Raw genomic sequence first — 25363 nt, forward strand, 5'->3', positions numbered from 1 at the left:
ACGTTTTACTGTTAAAAACAAAACAAGGTTCCGACAGCACGTCAACATTGAGGCAGACAATCTTCTTAATGTAGATAATTTTTAAAAAATACTGAAGAGGATTTAAAGCTTGTCTTGAACTTCATTAGTATTAGTGATTGTGTAGTAAGATAATTCACTAGAAGATAACGCTATATTCGACAAAAATAAAGCTTGAAAACAAATGCTAAGTAATGGTAAATCCCGAATTTATTATTATAGAATAGCCAATCATTAACAAAATTGCATTAAAAACATCGAACTGACATTTCCTAAAAATGTGTTTTTTTTTGTTGCAAATAATATTAAATATTTAGAAAGTTTATACGACACATTGGTGATGCAGAAATGTTTTCGCAAATTTAATTACAAGTCGTTAACAGAAAATAAAATGATTTTGTTTGATTTTACACCAATTGGTCAGTAAAAAATATTATTTTTTCGTTAAAATATATAATTGTTAAGTAAATACATACTGACCACATTGTATTAGTAAAAAAATAATATATTATTTGATCACTTTCATTTATTTCTGCCAACTACTGACTATATAATGCGAGCCCTTGACTTACAAGATGATTTTTCTCCAGACTTAAAGTGATTCTACATACCCTTACACGATAAAAAACAACTAATATTTTATCACGTCAAATGTTTTGGATCTTTGGTTTGATACAATTAATTGCTAATGAGATTATAATATGATTTTTTTACTTACAGAAGGCATTTACGATATTATCAACCATTACATAACCTAGCTGCATCAACAGCAACTACTGTTTCGTAGCCAATCAGAAAGCTGATACAGGTGATTAAAACTATGGTTCCACACCTTTCACTGCATTATTTAAAAGAGCCTAGATTGTGATGTGTTGCTAAATTCTTAACACTGATATTAAATTTAAAGCTATATTTTGTATTTATGTTAACTGACGTGTTGACAGCTGTGTATTATATTGCACATACGCATTATATATTTAACTCTATCAAATATTTATATTCTTGTTTGTTCTTTTATTTTTAGGTTAATAATTCCAAGTCATTCTACCTATTTTTTTACATTGTGTCCAGTCACCGTAGCGCATGAAGTATTAATGCCATCTATAAAATCGTTTTAGATTCTAAAAATATGCCTATAGCTTCCATATTCAATGCCCACGCTGAGTGTGCGGACCTCGACGCGATTAATCATTCATGAAGTACATACATCAAAGAATTGTGCACTATAATTGACTTTTATTCAATGCAAACTGTAGTAAAATAATTGATATGAAACTCCATAAAAATCTATTGTTGGAATAATAATGTCTTTTATAATAATAACCTTTCTTCAAAGAAAAATCAACGGAGAGAATAATACTTAAAATAAATAAACTCACGTCGATTTGTTAATAATAGTCCCGGTAAAGTATATGGAAATGTAACACTGGCGTGACGGACTCTCTCTCCACTGGCAACACTGGGCGCGCTCGCACGCCGTTGCGGGTCCGTTATTTTTGTAAACTATTTGAAATCGTCAATAAATACTACTGCAGTGTCTAATTGCCATTACTTTTATTATAGACTGGTTTTTAAACTAACGAGGAAAAGTGTTAAATGAGTGTTTTTGATAATTACTGGTTTACGAAAGTCAATTGTGTTTTTCTGTCGATTTCTAATATATAATATATTGTTAAATCAAACCATTGTCGTTTTGCTGATTTTTAAATGTCAAATTAAAAAATATCATAAAATTGATTTAAAATGATATTAACAGTATACGAGACAAGCTTTAATGGAAATGAATTATTTATTTATTTAGTTGCAAAAAATAAAGGTAATAAAATTAGTAAATGAGAAAATATACCAACTAATATGAACGTAAAGTGTAATTTATATCTCACGAGAGTAACACCGGATTAAATCACTTAATAAAAATGAATGAGGTTACAGAAATGAAAAACGATAATTTCCTTTAAAATATAGCCTAAAAATAAATAGATTTTTTGTTGAATAAATAATATTTAATTCAGAATACTTTTTATATTTTGTGTGAAAAACTATTGACGCAGTATAATTTTGATAATCAAAGAGCAATAAATATGAAGAAGTTTATTATGGCAGTCATAAAATGTAAAGTATCTTGAAACCTCAAATTTACTGATTTATGAATTTAATTGCCTAAGCATCTGTTGATAGTCTATGACGATGTTTTATGAACGGTGTCTTGTTTTATGAATGAGGTAGATAAATATTATGGCTGTTAAAATAATTGTATATGCGGGTCATAAAATTTGATGCGGTTTTGTAATGATACTATAAGACGAAATATAGATTTTTTATTATCTATTTTATTATTTTCTCGCTCTGTATAAAACACAACTGGGGCTATCAATTATCTGTATATCTGCGATAATATTAAAAGTGGAATTTTTATATGTAAAGATTACTATAATATAATATTCGGTTTTAAAGTTCTTCAATGGGTACAATGCTTTGTTTTATTCAATAATTTTAACAAACCATAACATGGTTTTTGTATATCAAGATCAATGAATTACAATTTTGTGAAAAAAAAAATCTTGATATATGTACACATGCACATATATGTCATCTCGAATTTGTTGTGCGGAGCGCGTGTCACTTCAATAATTTATTGGCGATTTGCGTTCTGTACGATACGCTAGTTCTTAGCGTCCTCGAATATGGCGAACATCTAAATGAAGCGAAGTAATTCATATTGTTGAAGAAGTCGTATCCGTATTTGTATCCTAGAGCAACGCCGGCAAGAGGGGCGCGCTAAACGGGTAGCTTCCCTTCCGGGGCGGCAATTAATTCAAACGTGAGTGCCATATACTCTGAACGAGGGCGCCATTTAACACGGTATCGTGATCTCCTCGATTCCTTGAAAAAAAAATTGGAGATAGTTTTTAAACAAAATTTTCCGTGAAGACTTTTTTTTAGCTTTTGCAGTATTTATTTACATTTTTGAAGAAAAAATACGAGATAGTTTTTAAACAAAAATTTAAATTTTTTTCTTTTAGCGAAAAAAATTTCAAAAGTTTTCTTAGAGCCTGGGGCGCTTAAGTGAAAGTTTATTCAAACCGAATTTTGGTCAATAGGAGGGTGCAAAAACAATTATCACTTCTCAGAAGTAAAAAATTCACGTCAAAAGCAATAAAATCGTGTCGGCGCCATCGTTTCCACTGCGATGGCAACGGTACGATTTAATTGATTTTAACGTGGATTCTAAACAAGGAAGGCCCCTTAAATTTGGCTTGAAAAAAATAATTTAATAAAATGAAATAATATGAATCTGAATAAAATCAAAATATTATAAAAACGACAATTGACAGAAACTGGAAAAAGTTGGAACGACGTCACCGCAGTTGACACTTTGAACACGCGTGATTACTGACAGCTGTCTGATTTATAGTGCTGCCAAAATATGGAACTCAAATTGCCAATTCTACATGATTATATAATTTGTTGATAATTTACTTTTCCAAACGTATTTTTAACTAGATCTAACACAAGCAATAAAAAAATACACAAGGGAGAAGTTGTAACATATAAATGAACGAACAATAATATCATATTATTTGCATGGAAGGACAAAAAAATCGTTACGATATGGGCTAGGCGTGGCTTATCAAATAGGCACTATTCTTATAAAGTAAATTCCTATATTATGCATAAAAAACTGAAGATAGAAAAACAAAGGAGATGTTTGAAAACATAATTAAAAAATCATATCTTCATATGGAATAATTAAAAAATCATATCTTCAAATATAGTAATGTAATAAAAAAAATAACAATAAATTCTCTGCGGCTAAAAATATGTTCCGAATAGGGATTCCAATCCCGGGATCCCGGGATCCCGAACGATTTTCAATACCCGATAAGTCCCGGGATTATAAAACATAATCCCGAATTTTTTGGATTGATTGATTTATCAAGCACAATCGAATTATTATTGACAAAATCGTTATATTTCGTATACAAACTTGCGCGAGTTGCACGTGTCATCTGTGAATCTTTGAGGCTGTGAGTCTGAACGTGCTTTTTCAGCTGCAGGCTGCTTAGGAACCAAAATCAGATCAAGGCTAAATGATGAAACGCTTGATGTTTTGATGTTACTTCGTGAGTTTTTTCCAAAATAATGTTTTCCATTAATTGTGTCTATGAATGTACATATGTACATACATTGTCAAAAGTTCATTTTTTATCTTCTCAAATAAATAAATAAGACCTTCCCTTTTTTATTTTTATTATACTATTTTCTATTTTAAGTCCAAGACTAAAATTATACGTACTTTATACATTGTACGTTATAAAAACCGGATGTAAAAAAATATTGTATTATTCATTTTAAATTATTTTTATCGATAAAATAATATGAAAATTATCCCGGGACTGGTCCCGGGATCCCGGGATCGACTAATTGCAATACCGAAATCCCGGGATCAAAATTTCGGCCCGGGATTGGAATCCCTAGTTGCGAACAATTGGTTTTGTGTGAATTACAATAGTGAAGAATTAATTAAATACTATTTACAAGGATAGAGCGAAACATTCATTCTTTTGACAATGCATTCTTCGGTGTTTTTTTGCTAGGTAGTGGTCCCAACATCTGTAACGGTTGAAAAAAATAGTTAAAAAGCCTGATTAAATAAATTGGACCGCAGCGGATTCAATAAGAAATAAGTTTTTGTCCAATAAAGATTAACAGTCTCCCGGCATCACTATGAGAGCATTGAACAACTCCCTAATAAACATAGCTATCTGACGTTTTATCCATCTGTCGGATAGTATTGATCTGTTTTCATCTAGGTACTTGCAGTTTCTGATCTAGCCATTAATATTAATAATGTAAATATTTTTATACATTTTTTTTGCAAAGTGCATTGGAGTGAAGCTGTTAAGCCTTGCATATGTTTTTAAATAAATACAATAACTAAAGATATACCACAAATATGAACTCATACACTTTTCCCAACCTGTATAACACGTAAAAGCATAAAACTTACCCACTACAACAGTACCCGTGGGTTCCGAGCTTTCGTCAGTCTGGCCGTGGCGCTCGCTCGTGACGCACGCTGTTTTCCACCGCATCCGGGAAAATCCAACTACAACAATCACTTTTTATTGCCTTATTTTTAAAATCACGTCGTTTGTGCGACATACACATCCGGACAAGATATATAAAACACACGGACACTGACTGGATGACTCGTGCAGTGTGTGACACCTATGCACGTGTAGACAAACGCCACAGTAGAACTACTGCAGTTTTGAACGATCGGGTCGGAGCTAAAGGGTGCAATCGAGGGCTTGGACAGGTAGGGCTATTCATTTTATTTGTGTGTAGTTTAAATTAGGGTGATTGAGCAAAGAGTTACTAAGGTATCTTTCAACATGTAACAGTTAAAGCCGTACTTTCCACATATGAAACCACTTATTGTACCGCAAAATATTTTCCATAAAGATAAGATAATTTAATTTATAAGTATAAGTATCTGTTCGTTGCAGCTGTGTCATTAGTTTTCTCAAATATGTACATATTTTAAAAATATCGCTGGTTTTATTTATGATTTTTTTGTCAAATTTATCACTTAACTTTGAAAAATACTTAGCTTTAAAAATACTCAAAAAATATTTTCATCATATTTTTATGATGCATAGTTTATCTTAAAATAAATTATGTCTAATATTTGTACTTTAGAATAATAATAATAATTTTTAAATAAGAAAAAGTAAAAAAATATATTTTGGTATAAGACATATTTTCAGCGATACTACGCGTAACAAGTAGCTGTAATTTACCTAAGTATAATATTATAATACATGAAACATATTTGATGATTTTAAAGCTTAGTTTTGGGCCTCACTCAAATTAACCTAATTTATCTACATTTTTAAATAAATTTATAGATGATTTTTATTATGTAGTTATTTAAGAGTGTATTAATTTTTTGTAGTGTTATTTTTGTATGACTAATATGATACGTTATATATAGTATAATAGCTGCTGTAAACATTTTTTTACTTACGTTTTAACATGATTAATATATACCACATTAAAAAGTGCAGATATTATTAATTTAAAGCGTAAAATAATTATGGATTTTGCAAATATTGTAAATTTAATTTTAGGTATAAAAATACATATTGAATATGTATAATAAATTATTTCATAAAATAATATTTTTGCATCACTGCAAAACTTTACATAAATAAAATTAATAAATCTATGAAATGTTTCACAATTATTCTTAAAATGATGTAATCGACCATAAAAAAGCTAATGGCAAAAATGGAATAATTAATAATTTATATCAGCTTATAGACAATTATATAATATAACATTTTATTATATAGAATATATAACGAGTCTTTATACCTTTTTGATAAAAAATGTGAACACAGTTATATAGTGTTTTTTTTTATAATAAATATAATAGCTAGTTTATTAATTAGTTAATATACTATAAACTTACACAACCACGCAGAGAATAGCTTGAACTATTTTCACCAAATTTTCAATGCTGTCACGAAATTTCATTATTTATGTAGTCTCAAGCGTACGTTATTATAACAAAGAAAGGGTGTATCAAACATATATGAAACCAATTGCGTTTGTGCTCCTTTATGTTATATTTTTATGGTTTACATATATTATATATTTAAGTTTTACACGGAACGTATATAAGAACAAATATGCCTTTACATATTAATAAAACTGTTCGAATTTATTTTGCAAAATTTATTGAATAATGCAATTATTTATGTACATATAAACATACAATTTTATTTGTAAATACACAACTTAAGCTAAGTTGCTTTCTTTATGACAAAAAATAATGAAACAGCTTTTATATGGCATTTTACAATATTTCTTCTATATATGCAAATTAAAACAATATATTGAAACACATTAGATTTTTTCGAGTCACTATTTTATTAAAATTATAAAAAATGCGGATTTTTAATTATGTATCGTTATAAATATTAGATTATTATTAAATAAATAAGGGTAGTGTATTTATTTTCAAATGGGGAACGCTTTGTTATTCTAGGTACGTAAACATTAAAAAATATTGCTTACTTTAACCTTTTTTACAAAGCTAAAACGTTGTTTAAAATACAATAAAGTCTGAGTGTTTCTATAGCGTTTTCAACTTAATAGTTAGGTTTACAAGACATACGATTTATTTCATACACCGGTCGAGGGTGGTAAAATTTATGCAAGAAAAAACATTCAATATTATATTTTTGTTGTAAAAATAAAATAGATTTTTTATAAAATAGATATTAAATTTTTGATTACATTATTTTGAAAACCATTGCTTGATTGCTTTTTATGATATAAATTTATTAAATATTTAATTTATTTTAAGCAAAATTCCTACAATAAATTACTCCTTCTTTTTTTATTTGAGACTTTGTTCAAAATATATATTTTTAGTAGTAATAAATAAAAATTAAATTTTGTATATATATAAAAAATATTTTTAACAGTGCTTTTATTTGGCTATTATAAAATTGTTGTTTTTTATTTTATAAAATATTTTTTTCTTTAAAATATGTTTTTTAATAATCTATAAATAAAGTAAACATATTAAAATAATAGATTTAGCTAATAAAAAAAGTCTAATTCTTAGAATAACAATCGCTACAATATATAGCTCAAATTTTGATTTATCAAGATTAAAATATTATTAAATACAATATACATTTAGTAGATATAGAATTAATTTAAAGCAAAGCTTTTAATTTTAGATTGTAAATATTAAATTTTATGTAAATAGGAAAAAAAGACACATGTTTTGCTATAAAAATTGTTTTATAATTTTTTTCTGTTAAAAATCTGTGTTTTTAAAACAATTAATTTTGATTTATTTTTAAAATATAAAATTTAATTCATTTTTTAAGCATTAATATTGGTTTAAAATTATGATTAGGCATTATTATTGTTTTCAATATTTATTACAAAAATAAAAAAATTTGCTACAAAAATTAATTTGTTGAGTTTTATTTTATATATTTTTTAAATACAAATAATGATAAAAATTAATATTTACTATATATATATATATATATATATATATATATATATATATATATATATATATATATATATATATATATATATATATATATATATATTTATATATATATATATATATATATATATATATATATATATATATATATATATATATATATATATATATATATATATATATATATATATATATATATATATATATATATATATATATATATATATATATATATATATATATATATATATATATATATATATATATATATATATATATATATATATATATATATATATATATATATATATATATATATATATATATATATATATATATATATATATATATATATATATATATATATATATATATATATATATATATATATATATATATATATATATATATATATATATATATATATATGGTTAATATTTCTAGGAGTCGGATTACTCCGCGTATTTTTTTGATTCCGTGTGGAATCATGGTCCCTACGTTTCGGCCAGATTCGCCCGGCCATCCTCAGGGGAAAATTGAGAATATGAACATCCGGTGTGGGCAAAGCCCAGCATGTGTCAGATCTGAACAACCACATGCTGGGCTTTGCCCACACCGGATGTTCATATTCTCAATTTTCCCCTGAGGATGGCCGGGCGAATCTGGCCGAAACGTAGGGACCATGATTCCACACGGAATCAAAAAAATACGCGGAGTAATCCGACTCCTAGAAATATTAACCAAATATTTCTCCGCGAAAACGCATTCAACCACACATATATATATATATATATATATATATATATATATATATATATATATATATATATATATATATATATATATATATATATATATATATATATATATATATATATATATATATATATATATATATTGATAAATATATATATATATATATATATATATATATATATATATATATATTGATAAATATATATATATATATATATATATATATATATATTTATAGCAAATGTATTGGAGCTAATGAAAATAAAATACCTGCTGTATTACAATGACTAAAAAAGCTCAGATTTTATTTTCAAAAATATATTATTTTGTAAAATAAAAAATATTTTAAATTCATTATTGTATTAATTTAAAACAAATTGAATTTGATTTATGCAAGGCTTTAGCTTTTTATTGTTATTTAAAAAAATTTCCTATAGAGTATTCTAATTAGAAGATTTTTTTAATAAATCACTACAAAAAAATATATTCAATTTTTTATTTTTTTCTAATATTATTTTTGTACAAGATATATACCAAATAAAATAAATTTTATTATAGCACTGCTTTTAGTTTAACAGTATAATTACAATTTGGTAGTGGAAGAAGTGATATTTCATATATAAAAATCACTTAAAAACTGAATAATTAAAATTTTGAACAAAAAATTGGTTATTAACTAAGTATCAATAAGTACATATACAAAAATACAAAAAAAAATAGATTATTGTAGGAAAAAAGTGAGAAATAAAATAATTTCTAGGTAAATAAGAAAATACTTGAATTAAAAAAAACTTATACAGTATATAAAAAAATACTTTTTGAGACGGAAGAGCCAAAAGTTACAACTTACAAAATTTCCCAGTTTTTAAAGAGCCACTAACATTTTTATTTTAATATTATGGTATTTGATTAGGATTAGGTATATCAATTTGATTTCTGATTTAAAATAAAAGCTTTAAATATGAAATAATATTTATTCATATAACACCATTCATATGCACCAATAACTAAACAAACAAAACAGTGTTGCCACATGTCAGCTGTCCGTATACTCTCTAGTCCACCTATTCTCGCTGTTCTCTGTTGAGTGTTTTTATCCTGTTTAAACTTTTTTTTTCAGTATAATCTGAGTTTTGAAAATAAAATAATAATTAATATTTGCGCATGAAACTAGAGAGCCGCACCTTGACGTCAAAAGAGCCGCATGCGGCTCGCGAGCCGCAGGTTGCCGACCCCTGCCCTAAGCTAATACATTTCAAATAAAAAACTAATTTTATTATTTTTTTGCTAATATTAATACCTTCCTTAGTAGTTTTTTTAAGGTTATATTTTTTTATTGTTTCACTTCATATCTATATGAAGAAATATATTAGAAAAAAACCATTACAGCAACAAAAAATATCATTATATATAAAATTTAAAGCAAAGGTTTTGATCCACTTAAAAATCATAATTAAATCTAAATAAAATAAGTAAGTATTATATGTAACATTATATCATAAGCAAATATCATGACTATCAACTTTTTTTGACCAGAAGTATTCGAAATTTAAAAAAAAATATTTTAACTATCTGAAAAATCTAGGCATACCTAAAAATACACATTAAACATCAGCACTTGATTTTCTACATACATACAAATACATACACACACACACACACACATATATTTTTAAAGCAAAATACACATTTATTTAAATTCATATAAAAATTCAGGTATAGAGTATACTACGTTACCCAAATGAATTCTAGCAATAAACTAAATGTATGTTAATTTCATCACACCACTCGCCTGATTGCAAACATTGTATCGTACATACATACATATGTATATATGATAATACTAAGTATGTTTTAAAATTTATAAATGCACTCAAAGTATTAAAACATACATATAGAGCTATGATAATTATTATAAAATAACATATAAAGTGATTGCTGCAGTAAATAGAAAATGTATTTTGTAAATTATAAATAAACATACATTTACAGCAAGAGTTCAAAATTTAATAATAATATTTTTTTAAATTAAATAAGTAACAATTTTGCTAATTATATGTCATATTAAAATTATTAGAAAAACATATTAAAAAAAGGCAATCGGTATATATTCTTGAAATATAACTAGAAACTAGTTCTTTAAAGCATCAACCGTTGCAATACTAGTTTAGTTATATATTTTTTTTAGCAATCTTGTGCTTTAGCTAACTGCTTTTGGCTGTTTGTAAAATATTTTTACAATTTGAAAGAACAATTGCTATATATAAATATATTATACATAAATAAATATCATTTAAAATATATGCTATTTAATTTTGATTCTATATAACTTCATTATTTGCACGTACAATTTTCTTGTTACATACTTTAAAGCAAGAAAAATAAAAATTGTTGCCTTTGTTTTTAGTCCACATGTAATACAATAATGTTGTTCTAACACTGCAAAGCGAACATGGCATGTACATGAGTTGCTAATTATTTTAAGATGTATTTTAGCATGTTAGTAGAAAAACATATAGCGTGACATGGGGCCATAAATATAATTAAAAAGGATCAGGGTTAACATTTTATACAGTTAGGCGATACTAGTCTTAATTGCAATTTTACATATGGTTAGATAAATAGGTTAAAATGAGATATTAAATTAGTGTTTTATTTAACATTTTTAATTATTATGTATTTTCTAGAGACGCAATAAATTTATTGTGAACCATTAGATTAGAGCTTTAGCAAATGGGAGAGAAGGCTTATTCAGAGTCAATCATATAGGATACTTTGCTGGATTTATGTTTTTTTTTATTTTTACTTTCTGAATGTTGTAAAAATGATGAAGCAAAGCATATTAATTAAATTCAATCTCGAACCAACAAGTTTTATGCGTTTAATAATTTGTCCCTGGCTCTCTTTGCCGCACCATCTTTTTCAATTACAATGGAAATTAAATTGGAAGTTTCCCACTTTATCCCTCTTCCATTCCCACCTATAATGGGAGCGCGGAGGGCACGAGGAGGTAACGAAATGCGATTTAAAAATAAACTCGACGAGAGCGAGACCTCGTTTGTAAACTCTTTGTGTCAGGAATCGACCAACAGTGGAAAAAACAGGGTTAACCTAAAGTCTTTAGTCATTTGCATATCATATACGAGCGACCGCTAAAAACAACGCGGCCCCTTCTAGTCTTTAATAAAATTTTAAATTATGCTGTAGCTTAATCTAAACAGAAGCTTTTTAGCATCTTTAAATTAATTTTTAATTTTAGTTATAAACATTTTTTCGTAAAATTTAATCTATTTTTTATTTTTAATTACAAATCTGACTATCACGACCTGACAGGTTTTTCCAGTGCGTTATTATGCCCAATAGACAAACAATAATTAAATCATAAAATATTTATAAAGAATTAATAAAACAAATAATGATATAATTCTTGTATTGAAATTATATTTTTATCAAAATCTAAATAATAAAATTCTTAAAATTTTTTTTTTAAATTATTTATACAAAAAAGGAAATGAAATGATATGATCTGGACCAGCTCCTCGCAGCATACATTAAATAGATCAATGTGCAATGCAAGTGTATTATGGAGCTGGATAGCGATAGCCATTGGCGATTCGGATAATGACATTCTGGCTCTAGCGGTCATTAGAAAAATTGGAATTCCTTGAAAATAGTAAAGATAATCACCACTTGCTCTTAAAAAAATTCCGAGATCTTAAGCAGAAGTTTCTCAATTATAACGTTATTTTTTTATTATGGTTGAATACAATAAGATATTTTTTATAAGATAAAGAGAATTTTTAATACCCAATACAACGACATAGCTTGATTGTAATTAATCATCACGATATTTATTCGTGAAATTTTGTTTGTAATGATCGATCATGATTATAATTATATAATTAATACTAATACCGATCTCCCAGACATAATAAAACTATTCTAATACCTATGTTATTTATCTATGCACAAATCAAAAGATTGTATCTGGAACTTAGATTTTATTTGTAGAAAAATATTGGCGTACCGTCTTTCGTTGTCATTCACTAAAAATATATATTATTTTTAGATAGCTATGAATCAAAGGCAATTTTAAAAAATAAAAATTAATATGAAAAAATAGCTATACGATATATTAAAAAATAATGGCTAAAATGTATTACTTATTAAAAAATACATCAAGAAAATATATTTTTGTATTATATTCCAATTGAAAAAAATAAAATATTCATCTATTTTTTTTCAACATTTAGATAAAATAATTTATTATGTATTAAACAATGTATAATTAAATGTGAAAATTAAGGAAAATATTATTTTGTGCACAAATGCACAAATCAAAAGATTTTATGTTAAACAATCCAGCATAATAGATTGACAATTTGTAGAAAATATTGGAGTACCGTCTATCGTCGTCGTTCACTAAAAATATATATTATTTTTTGATAGCTATGAATTAAGAACAACTATGGAATTTAAATATTATTATAAAAAAATAACTATACGCTATTATAAAAAATAATGACTAAAATTTAATACATAAAAAAATTACAACACGAAAATATAATTTTGTAAAAAAAAAATGCCTTAATATATTCCAATTTAAAAAATTTAAATAATCACTTTTTTTTCCAAAAATTAGATATGAATGTAAGATTATTTATTACGTATTAAACAATGTATAATTTAATGTGAAAATTAAGCGAAAAAATATTTTTTGCACAAATTAATAAATCAAAATGTTTATTTTGAACAATTCAGTAAAATAGATTGACAACTTGCAGAAAAATATTAGTGTACCGCATATCGTGGTCGTTCACTAACGTTATTTTCAGATAGCTATGATTTAAGAGCAACTGTAAAAATAAATATTATTATAAAAAAATAGGTATACGTTATAATAAAAAAATCGTAAAAAAAATATATTTATTAAAAAAAATTTGACTATTTATTATTAAGTTTCCAATTTAAAAAATATAATCACTTTTTTCCGAACATTTTGAAAATAACGTAATATTATTTATATTGTTTAAATAAATGTGAAAATTAAGGGGAAAATATTTTGTGGAGCATATTAGGTTGAGTTCGCCCCTAATACTCCTAATTTTAGTAATTTAAAAATATTTATTCTTAAAACCTTATATAATACAATGAAATGTGACTTTATTTTTTTTTAAATAATTTTTTAATCGCGCCGCTGAAAATGAACTATTTTGATGGCATATTTTTATTCACAACTTGAAGGACGATCAACAAACAATACGATGTGAAAAAATCATATAACGAAGGAATTTGTAAAAAACGTCTTTTAAGCCATCCGACGCAAATTTTAAAATTGCGCAAATTGAATCAATTTTAAAAAAAACCTGCAGGTTTATTTTGTCTCGCTAATAACGAATGTTAACAATGAAGCTATTGAAATGGTGATTTTAGAAACGCAATATTTTTTTTTATTGTTTGTGAAAAGCAAAAATAAGCAGCCTAAGGTTAATGAAGATATTATTTAGGGTCCAAATCAGCTACTAGTTGTTTGATATAATGAAGAAAAAAAGGTGAGGAGAGTTTAATTTTTACTCACGAAAATATAAATATGTAATTCGTAACAAGGTCTTAGAGCAGAAATGTTTAATTTTAAACTACTTAGCTTGAAACCAGTGGAGCTTGCTTAATCAACACAGAGGATAAAGTATATATTTATTACATATATAAGGTATATATATATATATATATATATATATATATATATATATATATATATATATATATATATATATATATATATATATATATATATATATATATATAATAAATTAATAAATATTGTTTAATTTTATATTACAGATAATAAGTATGTGATTAAAAATTAATCATTTTATATTCATAATAGTTCTGTAGTAATTGAATTTATCCGTATCATTAAATAGCAGTAAAAACCAGCTAATGTACTTTTATATGTAAAAAAATATTTTATTATTAAAATTATGAAATCTTGAGTGATAGTATTATTTTATTCTTTTACACAATTTGTAACAATATTTATATACCACAAAGCATTTTGTTTTTTGAAATAACCACAACATCACAATGAGACGGCTTCCCTTTTATTTGACTTTGTGGAATTTTAAATATGTACATAATATTCGTAGTAATGAATTCGCGGTTCTCGCACAAAACTTTAATATTATCCCTTGCTTGCTAATAACGTGGTATTCATGCCTTAGTAGAAATCGTACATTGCTCCCTTAAAACAAACTCAACGTATGTCATTTAAAATAATTTTGTTTCGTTGCTTGGATATTATTAAAATTTTGTGCAAGCGAATTTATTATTACAAATACAATGTAAATATTAAAAATTCCTTATAGTCAAATAAAAAGAAAGACGTCTTATTGTGTTGTGATTATAAAAAAAAACAAGATACCTTATGATATATACATTTTAATTTATGTTGCAATGTGAAAGTTTTTGCTAAAAATTTATAAAAAAATAAAATTATTGATATCCAAAATGTGCATATTTTTGGTAAATTCTGTTAAATGTATTCATAGCTAAGAACTTTAAATCATATTAGCAGGAGTTTAGGGAAGCTGAATAATAAATAAAATAATTTAAGGGTGATTAGTCCCAAGTTGGCGATATTCTACTACATTATGTTGGGTTCATATGGATATTTATAAATATAATTACGTTGGCACGAAACACTCTTATACCGAGAGTTGAGTGTACAGGTAGACATTTTACTTTGAAAGCTCGTGGAAAAAATGCGCTCGGCTTTTTATAAGGCTTTGTAAACTTGAGCCCTCGAAGTGATGCTGAATAGACATGAAGAGGGTGTGTATATAACCATCCTCCTGAGGGTTGAAACGAGTGGTTTCTAACCTCGGGTCACGAAAGTGTAGTCGGGTTTTCATTCCATTTTTTTCACTGCACATCGTAACGCAGAAATTGAAATTGCGGTCACCACAAAGGGCGTTCATTGTGATATTGAATGTTTTTTTATGTATCTGAGTGTTATTTTTTTTTGTGATTAAACCACGTGAGATTTTATATGTGCTATAATATTTTTAGCTAATGTTGATTTTGAGATATTTTACAATACAGCTAGAATGTTTTTTTTTATTTTTTTATGGGATCGCTTATAAATAAATTTCACTATATATAACAAATAAAGTACTGTCTCAAATATATTGGGTTTATGATTAAGAAAAAAATAATTAAATAGATTGCTTGAAATATTTATGAATGTTCACAATTTATGAAAATCAATTTCAGTCTTGTTTTTTAATGCTGTAAAATGAATATTGAATATGAAAACTACAGCTCCTTTTAATATTCAATAAAATATTGATATTATATCTTGATGCTATTTTTTGTTCTTCTTCTGCCTTCAGGCAGAAGAAGGTTCGTAAATATACATTTTTAGGCAAAAACAATTACTTAATTATTTTATTTAAAATATTCAACATTGTTGACAATATGTTTTTTTTAATGAAACTCAGAAAAGTTAATTTTCAATGAAAAAAAATTATACGTGTAAATCATCTGTTTTTATTCTGTACAAAAAAATATTACATCGTATTATTTTCTCCAGAAAATTGAACTGTAGAACAGTGTGATGGAAAAACCAAATTTGGGGACCAAGTCTCAAAAGTGTTTTCGTATATAACTGTATATAAACGTATGTTTTTTAAAGTATAAAAAAATATACAGAATGGCTAAAAATACAACATAAACTTCAACGTATGTATCTATGGGTATGCATATATAGCTTGTGAATTTTTAACGCTACACAAAAAATAAATACACATCCCTTAAATTATGTAATATTTTTTTAAGCAAGAGAGTTTTTTTCAAATATTTATTTAAATAAGAATTTTGGGTTTAATTTGCAAATTATGGAAAATATTTTTAATATATTATTGTTGAAAAATATATTTTTTTTTATTTTAATGTTTTATATTTTATTAAAAGAACCTAATTATTTTTTTTAAATAAATATGGTTAACCGCGTAAGATTAATAAAATACAAGTATAAAGCTTGAAAAAAAAATAATAAAAATAAATATTTACCTACAACAAAAACCACGAATTTTATTTTATATAATTTACTATGTAAACACAAAAAAATGATTATTAACATATTTTTTCAAATTTAATTTATCTTACGTATTTTTTCTACTGAAAAAAAATTAAATATTTTTAATAATTTTAAATTAACATTTATACATATATATGTGCTATCTATAAATATTAATAATTTAATAAAAAATACATAGCATGGTAAAATACAAGGGAAGCGCGCAGAGAAGCGTGGACGTACCAGTACGGCCAAACTCTATCTAGAGTGCCGCCGTACCAGTACGGCCTTACTGCTCAAAAGGATAAGAATATTATTAAGATTCTGAGCAGTCGTTCCTGTTCTAATTTGTATGAAAGTGATTTTTTGTTAAAAAAATTTATACATTTTTGCACAAATAAACATTTGTAGTAAAGTTTAAAATCTTAGATAAATTTAAGAAGATTTTATCTGTTTCATTTAACAAATCATAGCTGATTTAGATAATAACAGTAATCAAAATTATTTAATAAAAGATTGCTTACTTAAAATATGGACCAGTTTTACGCTGGAATCAGCCGATCAGAATTTTTATTAATTTTACCAAGAATACGCGATTCAATTTTTTTTTGAATAATAGACTAAAATAAAATAATTGTTAATTTTTAGTTAAACATGTGTAAATCCAAAAATAAAAACCTGTTATGAATGTATCAATTGCGCTGCTGAGAATTTTTTAGCATCATATCGTTAGCTCAATGTTATTTACGAATTTGTTAAAATATTTATTATTAAAAAAATAAAAAATATCTCTCATTAATACAATTAAACTTACAGTTACTGTATTAATATAAATAAATATGTATAAAAAAATATATACATTTAGTTATAAAACTAAAATAATACATATTTTTAATCGGAATAATTTATTGAAAGTTTTAATGTAGTCTTATACATTTTTATACAAATAAATATATGTTTTTTATATTAACATTGTAGAAAATAATTAGGAAAGGACTTTAAATTTAATATTATTCGTATCAATTTAAAAAAATATAAAATATTCAATACCTGTCATTGAAAATGTACACAGCATAAAACCACATTGGTTATGAGTAATTTATGGAAATTCGGCAATAACGAAGTGTTCTTTTATTGGCTATAAGTCATTATGGCCGTTGCTGTTATAAATACAATGACAAGAAAGTATTGTAAACATAATAAGAAGAAAAATTGTGTTGTACCAAACTAATCAAAAATATTATAGTTTTCCTAATAATAATTTATACATTAAAATTGATATTTAATATCATGCAAATAGTTTTTTCGTGAATTATTTGTCCGATGCGCATTATTTACTAAAGCTGACTTAAAATTTAATTTGAGCTTATGTTAATACAGAATTTAGTTATTAAAATTATTATTTATTAGTTGTAGCACTAGTTTAGTTTCATTAGATTGTAATTTTGAAACTTTGTGCATTGCCACTAAATTGCCAAATATCGAATTTGTGGCAGTTCATTCAGCAACGCAAAGCTTTGTGATAGACTTTACGATAAGATTGCAACATATATTAGTCATTTGTAGCAGCTATTATTATACACAATATAAGTAATCAACTAAGCATTAATAATATTCCTATTTCTAGAGTCTTGTGTTAATAATAATTATATAAAGATTTCCGCTAAGAAACAAAATTTTATTTACTTAATTATTTATAAATGTCTCATCTTGACATCAGAAAATTGCCTTCAGCTAGCTTAATGTCATCTTCATTTTTGACGTAGCATTTTAACATCCAGTATGCATAGAATTTGTACACACGGATACATATATAATATATTACACATCCCTTACGTATTAGAATTTCAAACGAGCGTCACAGCGCAACATTTCCACCGCGTCTCTGTGGAAAACTGCGAGACGATTTAAATAATTTTCCAGGGAAAATAAAATTCATACCTGCTGGCCGCGAGAAACTTTGATGGGAACAGTCGCAAGCGTCAGAAACTTTTTAATGCCTTTTAACAACTTCCACGAGCTATGAGAGATGGAGGAAAAACGTAACTTAATTAAAAAAAAATCGCCTTTCCAGGCAGACAAAATTTTAGAAAAAAATTGTAAATTTGCTTAATTTATTAACATGCATTTCTAGTTATTTAAAAATTAATCTCAAATGGAAAAATAAATGGCTATTCTGCTTTAAACAGTCGCTACTAAATATTATCAATCAATATGTCCATTGTCATAGTTCGAAACAATTAATGCACACACAAAGCGTTGCGCTCATGTATATGCTCGCATCACACAAAACATAAAAACGTATAGACAAATGGTAAATTAGCTGCAATATTTATGTAAAAAATCTAGAACATTTAGAATACATAATAGCGTATTTCAACAAAAATATAAATGTCACAAAAACTGAAACTACAGTCCAAAATAAGAAAAACATGGAATAACAAAATGTAGAGACAACACGAAGATTACCTTTGTCTTAAAATTTGCGTTAATTTACTGTGAAAAAAATGTTAATCCATCAACAAGAAAACAAGATAATAATGTAAAGGATTTAGACCACACACAACCCTCGTTACGACCAGAAAAAAATCCATAAATAACACCATTGTCAACTCTTGCTGATTATATAATTTTGAATGAAACTTATAATATTATATTAATAAATTAGCTTATTATACATGCAGAATTTGCTCTTTTCATATTATCAAAATTGAAGAATAAATATTTATTGTTACATAAATATTAAATAATTTATTCTGTGCAATTGACATCAAAATTATATTAGAAAATTTAAAAAGTGCTAACCATCATTCCATAACCATTAACCGTAAAAATCTAGAGAGCAAAATTAACGAAGATAAATAATAACAATAGACTTAAGTGCCGTTTTTGTGTACAACCGTCCTCCGAGTATGCCATGTGTATTTTTGTGCAAATTATTTTTTTAGTTAAATGATGCCGAAACGAAATGTGTCATAAAACTTACATTGTGAAACAATACTTTCGGACTATTATATGGATTACCTGTTCTCACAACTTACTTAATCTCTAAATGGGTTTTGCGAAATAAAAGAAAAACCGCAGAATTTTACATTTTTATAATTATGTGAGATATTTATTTCATATGTAGAAATCAAATATTATATTGAAATTAATATAGTTGGGTATCCATTACAAATAACAGGGTATTCGGTTCTTTTAAAAACGTGTGGGTGCCCGGGTACCCGAGTTGTATAAATATACTGTAACAAACTCTGCTAATCAACCATCCAAAAACTAATATTTAAGAAATATCATATAGACTAACGTTACTAACAAAACTAAACCACAAATATAACAAAAATGAATAGGACAGGTGAAAAAAGATTCAACTGGGTATCTTTCAACGTATTATTATCTTTATTTTAAAATAAAAATAAATGGTTTACTCACTGTTAAAAGACATTATGAGAAATAAAAAATTAAAAGTTTTAATGATATTGACATGAAGGCTATTTTAATAATCCATTTTTAAAGTGCCATCTAATAAAAAAATATCGTAACTTAAATTAATATGGTGACACAATAACTGGCATTGTTTTAACCATATATCGACATAAAACTTAAATTGAAAATGGATCCTATAAATATCTTTGATAAGTTTGGTATCTTGTTTTAAAGTAGTGGTTATTCAAAACAAAAATAAATCTTAAAAATATGTACTGCTTATTTTTAATTTAAAGTTTGGATGTTACTTATCCAGCGATTGTAGGATACATGTTTTTTATTGCCATTTAAGCACCGAGTGTGACAAATATATTATACTATATTGATCCATATATGAACCTATGTTTGTATATGAAGAATTATTAAATTCAGTACATCGTCCTTGTAATATACATAACTTCGATTGTTCACCATATTTACTTCACACATATTCAAGTTTCTATGAAAATTTCCATTTAAGCCGATTACCATTCGGATGTTCAAATACGAGCGGTGGCTCTCAAATGCTATCGCCGTTAACGAGGGCCTTCTGCGTTTCTAACATAGTTAATTCTCAAAACCGAAACACGCCCAAAACTATCGAGTTTCATATACATAAATAGGCACATACATAGGAGAGTAGAAAGAGACGTTATGCGAATCTGCGACGATTCTACAATAGCGCAAGACAATGAATATCGTCCCTCTTTATCCAAATCGTATAAATAATTCACCAGCTATTACTAATTCGTACCTTTAGGTGTATAGTTTTAAGCTTTGTTTTAGATACGCAAGTCCACCTGCATCGGGGTATATTATGCGATAAAAAGGGGTTTGTTGTAAGTGGTGTTTTGTAATTATATAAAATAATATAATGCTTAAGTCAAAATTTATTATTATATTGAGCTTATATTAAATATATAAGTGAGCTATAAGAATAATAATTGACTATAGAGTGTCATAAAATTTTTTTTTTTAATTTCATTTTAAAAACGTTAATTGATTAATGGGCCAGCAGTTGAATAGAGTCGTTTTATTTTATTAAAATTTTTGAAACACACGTTTTTCGAAATAAATCTGAAGCGATTTATTTCGAAACCAATCTCAAGCCATACGCGCGTCTGAAGTCTAGCGAACTGTGCCAACGAAACTAACAACAGTCAAAAAGAACGCAATGCAATAGTTTACGTGCACAACGGTGTATATTATGTAAAACCGGACTAAACACACTCGACACCACTACAGATCGACGCTCGGACTACTACTTGGGTCCACAAATTTTGAAGCAAATATATACGAACTACGGACTTTATTGATAACGTTTTGCTATGGAGCTACGATATACGATATACGGACTTCTTTGATCACGCCTCGCTTCCTGTTTAAACATCACCTCCAGGACATCAAGAAGAACATACCAACGCAACCAAATATCAAATAATAAGCAAATCGATTGAGAGCTATTAAAATAACTTTAAAAACAAGATTGTAATTATAAGTTTTAATTAGGCAATTAAAAATATTTTTTTAATTAAATATTTAAAAGTTTCTTTGAGTCTTAAAAAGACTAAAAATATACATAAATAATCAAGAGGAATTAACTGTATTTATATAATCAACGCAAATACTAAAACAATGTATAGCTTAACCGTTAAAAAATACCGTAAAAATCAAGGTAGCAAAAACCAAAATTACAAAACAATGACAGCCCAATGAGATATTAATTAAACACAACAAATATTCAAACTCTACCCTAAATTACAAAGATATGTTAAAAAAATAATTGGAACATATCCTTTTCTTTTTTGATGATATATAAGCCTAATATTTTATTTTCTACTTAGAACATACAAGTTTATCCTAAATTAGAATAAAGAAAAGTTACACCAAATTAACTGAGACAGTCTTTAAAAGTCGAAAAAATCAGCCGGTACACTTCAACCGTACAGGTTGCCCCAGTCAAGCAGTCGACCTTAATCTTCAAGAGTAAAACTCGACTTTTGAAACGCCTCTAATTTTTTTCGACCATATTCAAACTGTTATGATTAATAATGATTAAAAATAAATACATTAGTCGACCAGATAGTGCTTATTCTATACAAAATAAAACTGTGAATTGGTGCATCAAAATTTGATTCTGCATAATCATGAATCTATATGCTAAGCATAGTGTTTGAAACGTGTAAATTTCATTTTTATACTAAAGAATTTTATTATGAATAATTCTACATCCCAAATTATTTCCACAATCATTCTAATTATTTGCAAACTCTCAGAGGAGAATAAATGGTCCAATTTTCATCGGAAGTACAAACAAACGTCATGATTAAAGCATAAACCCCCGCGGATAAAAGATGATGTAGTAGTATGACAACCGAGGATGTACAATAAATAGCATCATCACCTTCTTTTATACTGAAAATGAGACTTGTTCTCTCTTTTTTTGCCAAGTTCGTTCAAGCTGGCTCCATCCTTGAGTTGGTAAATAAACCACTTCATATTTAACAACAGTAGACTCCCCTCTTGGTCCATCATGCCTTTGTTAATTGGTAAGTATTATAAAGCGCTAAGAATCGCTGATTCCTTCCGATTTAGAACTCAGAACTTTTCATGAAAGATAAACAATAAATTTAACATGTACATTTGAAATTAGCTATCTGAAACATTACTAATATATTTATTTAATTTTAATTTATAAGCACTAAATATCACAAATAATCTTTCATAAGTTTTTTTTAAAAGGGTATAATAAAATTTATTGTAAGACTGAACCTAAAATATTTCATTAAATTATTTTATATGTGTCGCTTTATCGTCTTGTAAAAATGGCCGAAATTCTCAACACACAATCTTTGCCCTATAATATATTATTTCATCGGTCATTAATTGGACCATTCGAGAATTTACGGCATCAAAACCGATTTTGGCACAGAGCGGTAAACCGCAAGTGTTGTTTAACGTTTAATCGAAAAGTAACATTGCCCTCTAACGGCAACGCTCCGTCAGATAAATCTCGCAAACTTTTCCACTAACGCCGTTAGGCTTTCGTTACGCCCAGTCAGTCGTTAATGACCTATTTGTTTTTTTAAAAATAGAGTAAATATTTAGAAAATATATTGCACCTGCGGCAGTAACGAAACATTAAATTTATAGCCAAGATAAATTGGGTTTAATTAAGATCATGTATCAACAGAACCCAGATGTATTTTAATAAAAACGGTATGAATATACTTGCGATAATATAAACGTGATTTTTAATTTAAGTGAACATTAATTGGTGCTCATGATAATTTCATGAAAACAGTAATTAAATAAACAATAGTTTACTCCTGGTGACTTTAAAGTGATTGGACCAAATCTTACGATTTAAAAAGAAAGCCTGCTTATATGCCTTTCTCTTGACTTCGAATGTAATTTTAGCTTAGTAAAAAATAAAATAGTAAAATAGTAACTAAATAAAATTTAAAGTATGAACATATACTTGATATGTTCGTACTTTCTTGAACCTTATATATTATTCCAAAAAAATTCAGTCACGTCTCTTTTACATTTGAGACTTCTGTATAAATTTATATTTGTATAATATCTATATTATCATAGCATTATTTTAAATATATTTTGACTTAAGTTAGTTTAATATATAACGACAAAATTCCAATATAAATAGATCGTTTCAATGCAGACAATTCTAGAAAGTTTGACCGATCATTGTCGGATTCTGCAGTTCAGCCAAATAGATCAACCTGAATACCAAATGTCATTAGCCTTCCGCGTTCTAGACCTGTGCCAAATTAGATCCATCTCTCTATAACATATACAGTGTGTTTCAGACAAATTGTATATGAATATTATAAACGATAAATGTCTATTTACGTTACTTTAGAATCCCTGTTATGAAAAAAATACAAAAATTAAGGATTACACGCTTTCGCTACGATTAAAACTCGAGGCTTCAATATTTTAACTGAACCTCGTTTAAAAAATCATGGAAAACGTCACGATAACCTTGATCGTTATTACAGAGCACATTACGTGACCTTTGCCTGCATACATAATTGACGTTTTACATTACAATTTCTCGTGTGTTATTTCAACACGTACTTGTATGTTTGTATGTTTAGAAGTGTAAAATTCACACTTGAATAAGGACAAACTCAAAGGATGTTTGCGCCTAATGGCTCTTCGCTAATGAAACGAACCTTATATAAAATAAGATCCCTTTGAATCTTTCTCTAAATTTATATAAAGATTTTTTAAAGCCGATTTTATTTAATATTAATAATAATTAGTAATATATACATATTATTATTAATAACACTCAAAATATTTTTTTATTAATTATATCATTAATTAATTAAGTTGTAGAGTTAGATACTATAGAAAATATTTTCATTTTTTTCTGAATAGTAATTATTAATTAAAATATGTATTTTCATGTTATTGAAGTCAGGGGTGTTCATTTGTTAAGATAAGGATTTTTTTGTTAAGCATCGATTGAGACATGTTGTCTGTGGGTGCGGTTTGAGTCTGCATGCGTCTTTAAAGTGGGTTCACTCTGGATTCCGAACGTCGAGTTGGACCAGTGAATGCAAAGGGAGAAGCGGCGGCTTCTATGATCTTCGCTGGTCTTAAGTTGAGTCGGCTTTCACTCGGTTGAAGTCTAAATTAGAGGGATCATAGAATTTAGGTGGCTTAAACTTTGATGTGAATGTTTAAGTGTATATGTCAGTAGTATCAGAAAAAAATATCTCAGAGGAAGTCCTTAGATGAACTGTCTGAGATAAAGTGCCATGTGGAACTTCTCAAACGAAATGCCTGAGGAAAAGTGATTTCTGCTTGCCTATGTTCCAGTATTTATATCTGTAATAGATTTTGTTATCCGCCTTTTTTCGGTAAAGCGACTAATTATAGAAAGTTATTATATTTTTAAATTCTTGTGTCTTTAAAAATTGTCCAGTCGCTTTGATTTTTTTTTGAAGTACGATTTGTCGTTAGCTGCT

General features: G+C 26.6%; 1 protein-coding gene across 1 annotated transcript in view; it reads left to right on the forward strand.

The window, feature by feature from the left end:
* The first annotated feature begins 5068 nt into the window (after positions 1-5068).
* The window catches only part of LOC148231623 (uncharacterized), a 156674-nt gene continuing 136379 nt past the window's right edge, over positions 5069-25363 (forward strand). The window contains exon 1 of the mRNA XM_088193665.1: positions 5069-5341. The gene's annotated coding sequence lies outside the window, so the exon portion shown is untranslated. The remainder of the gene's footprint in view (positions 5342-25363) is intronic.

The sequence above is a fragment of the Plectrocnemia conspersa genome, unplaced genomic scaffold (assembly GCF_051122295.1).
Source record: "Plectrocnemia conspersa isolate PC_06_02 unplaced genomic scaffold, ASM5112229v1 ptg000009l, whole genome shotgun sequence".
Taxonomy (NCBI): domain Eukaryota; kingdom Metazoa; phylum Arthropoda; class Insecta; order Trichoptera; family Polycentropodidae; genus Plectrocnemia; species Plectrocnemia conspersa.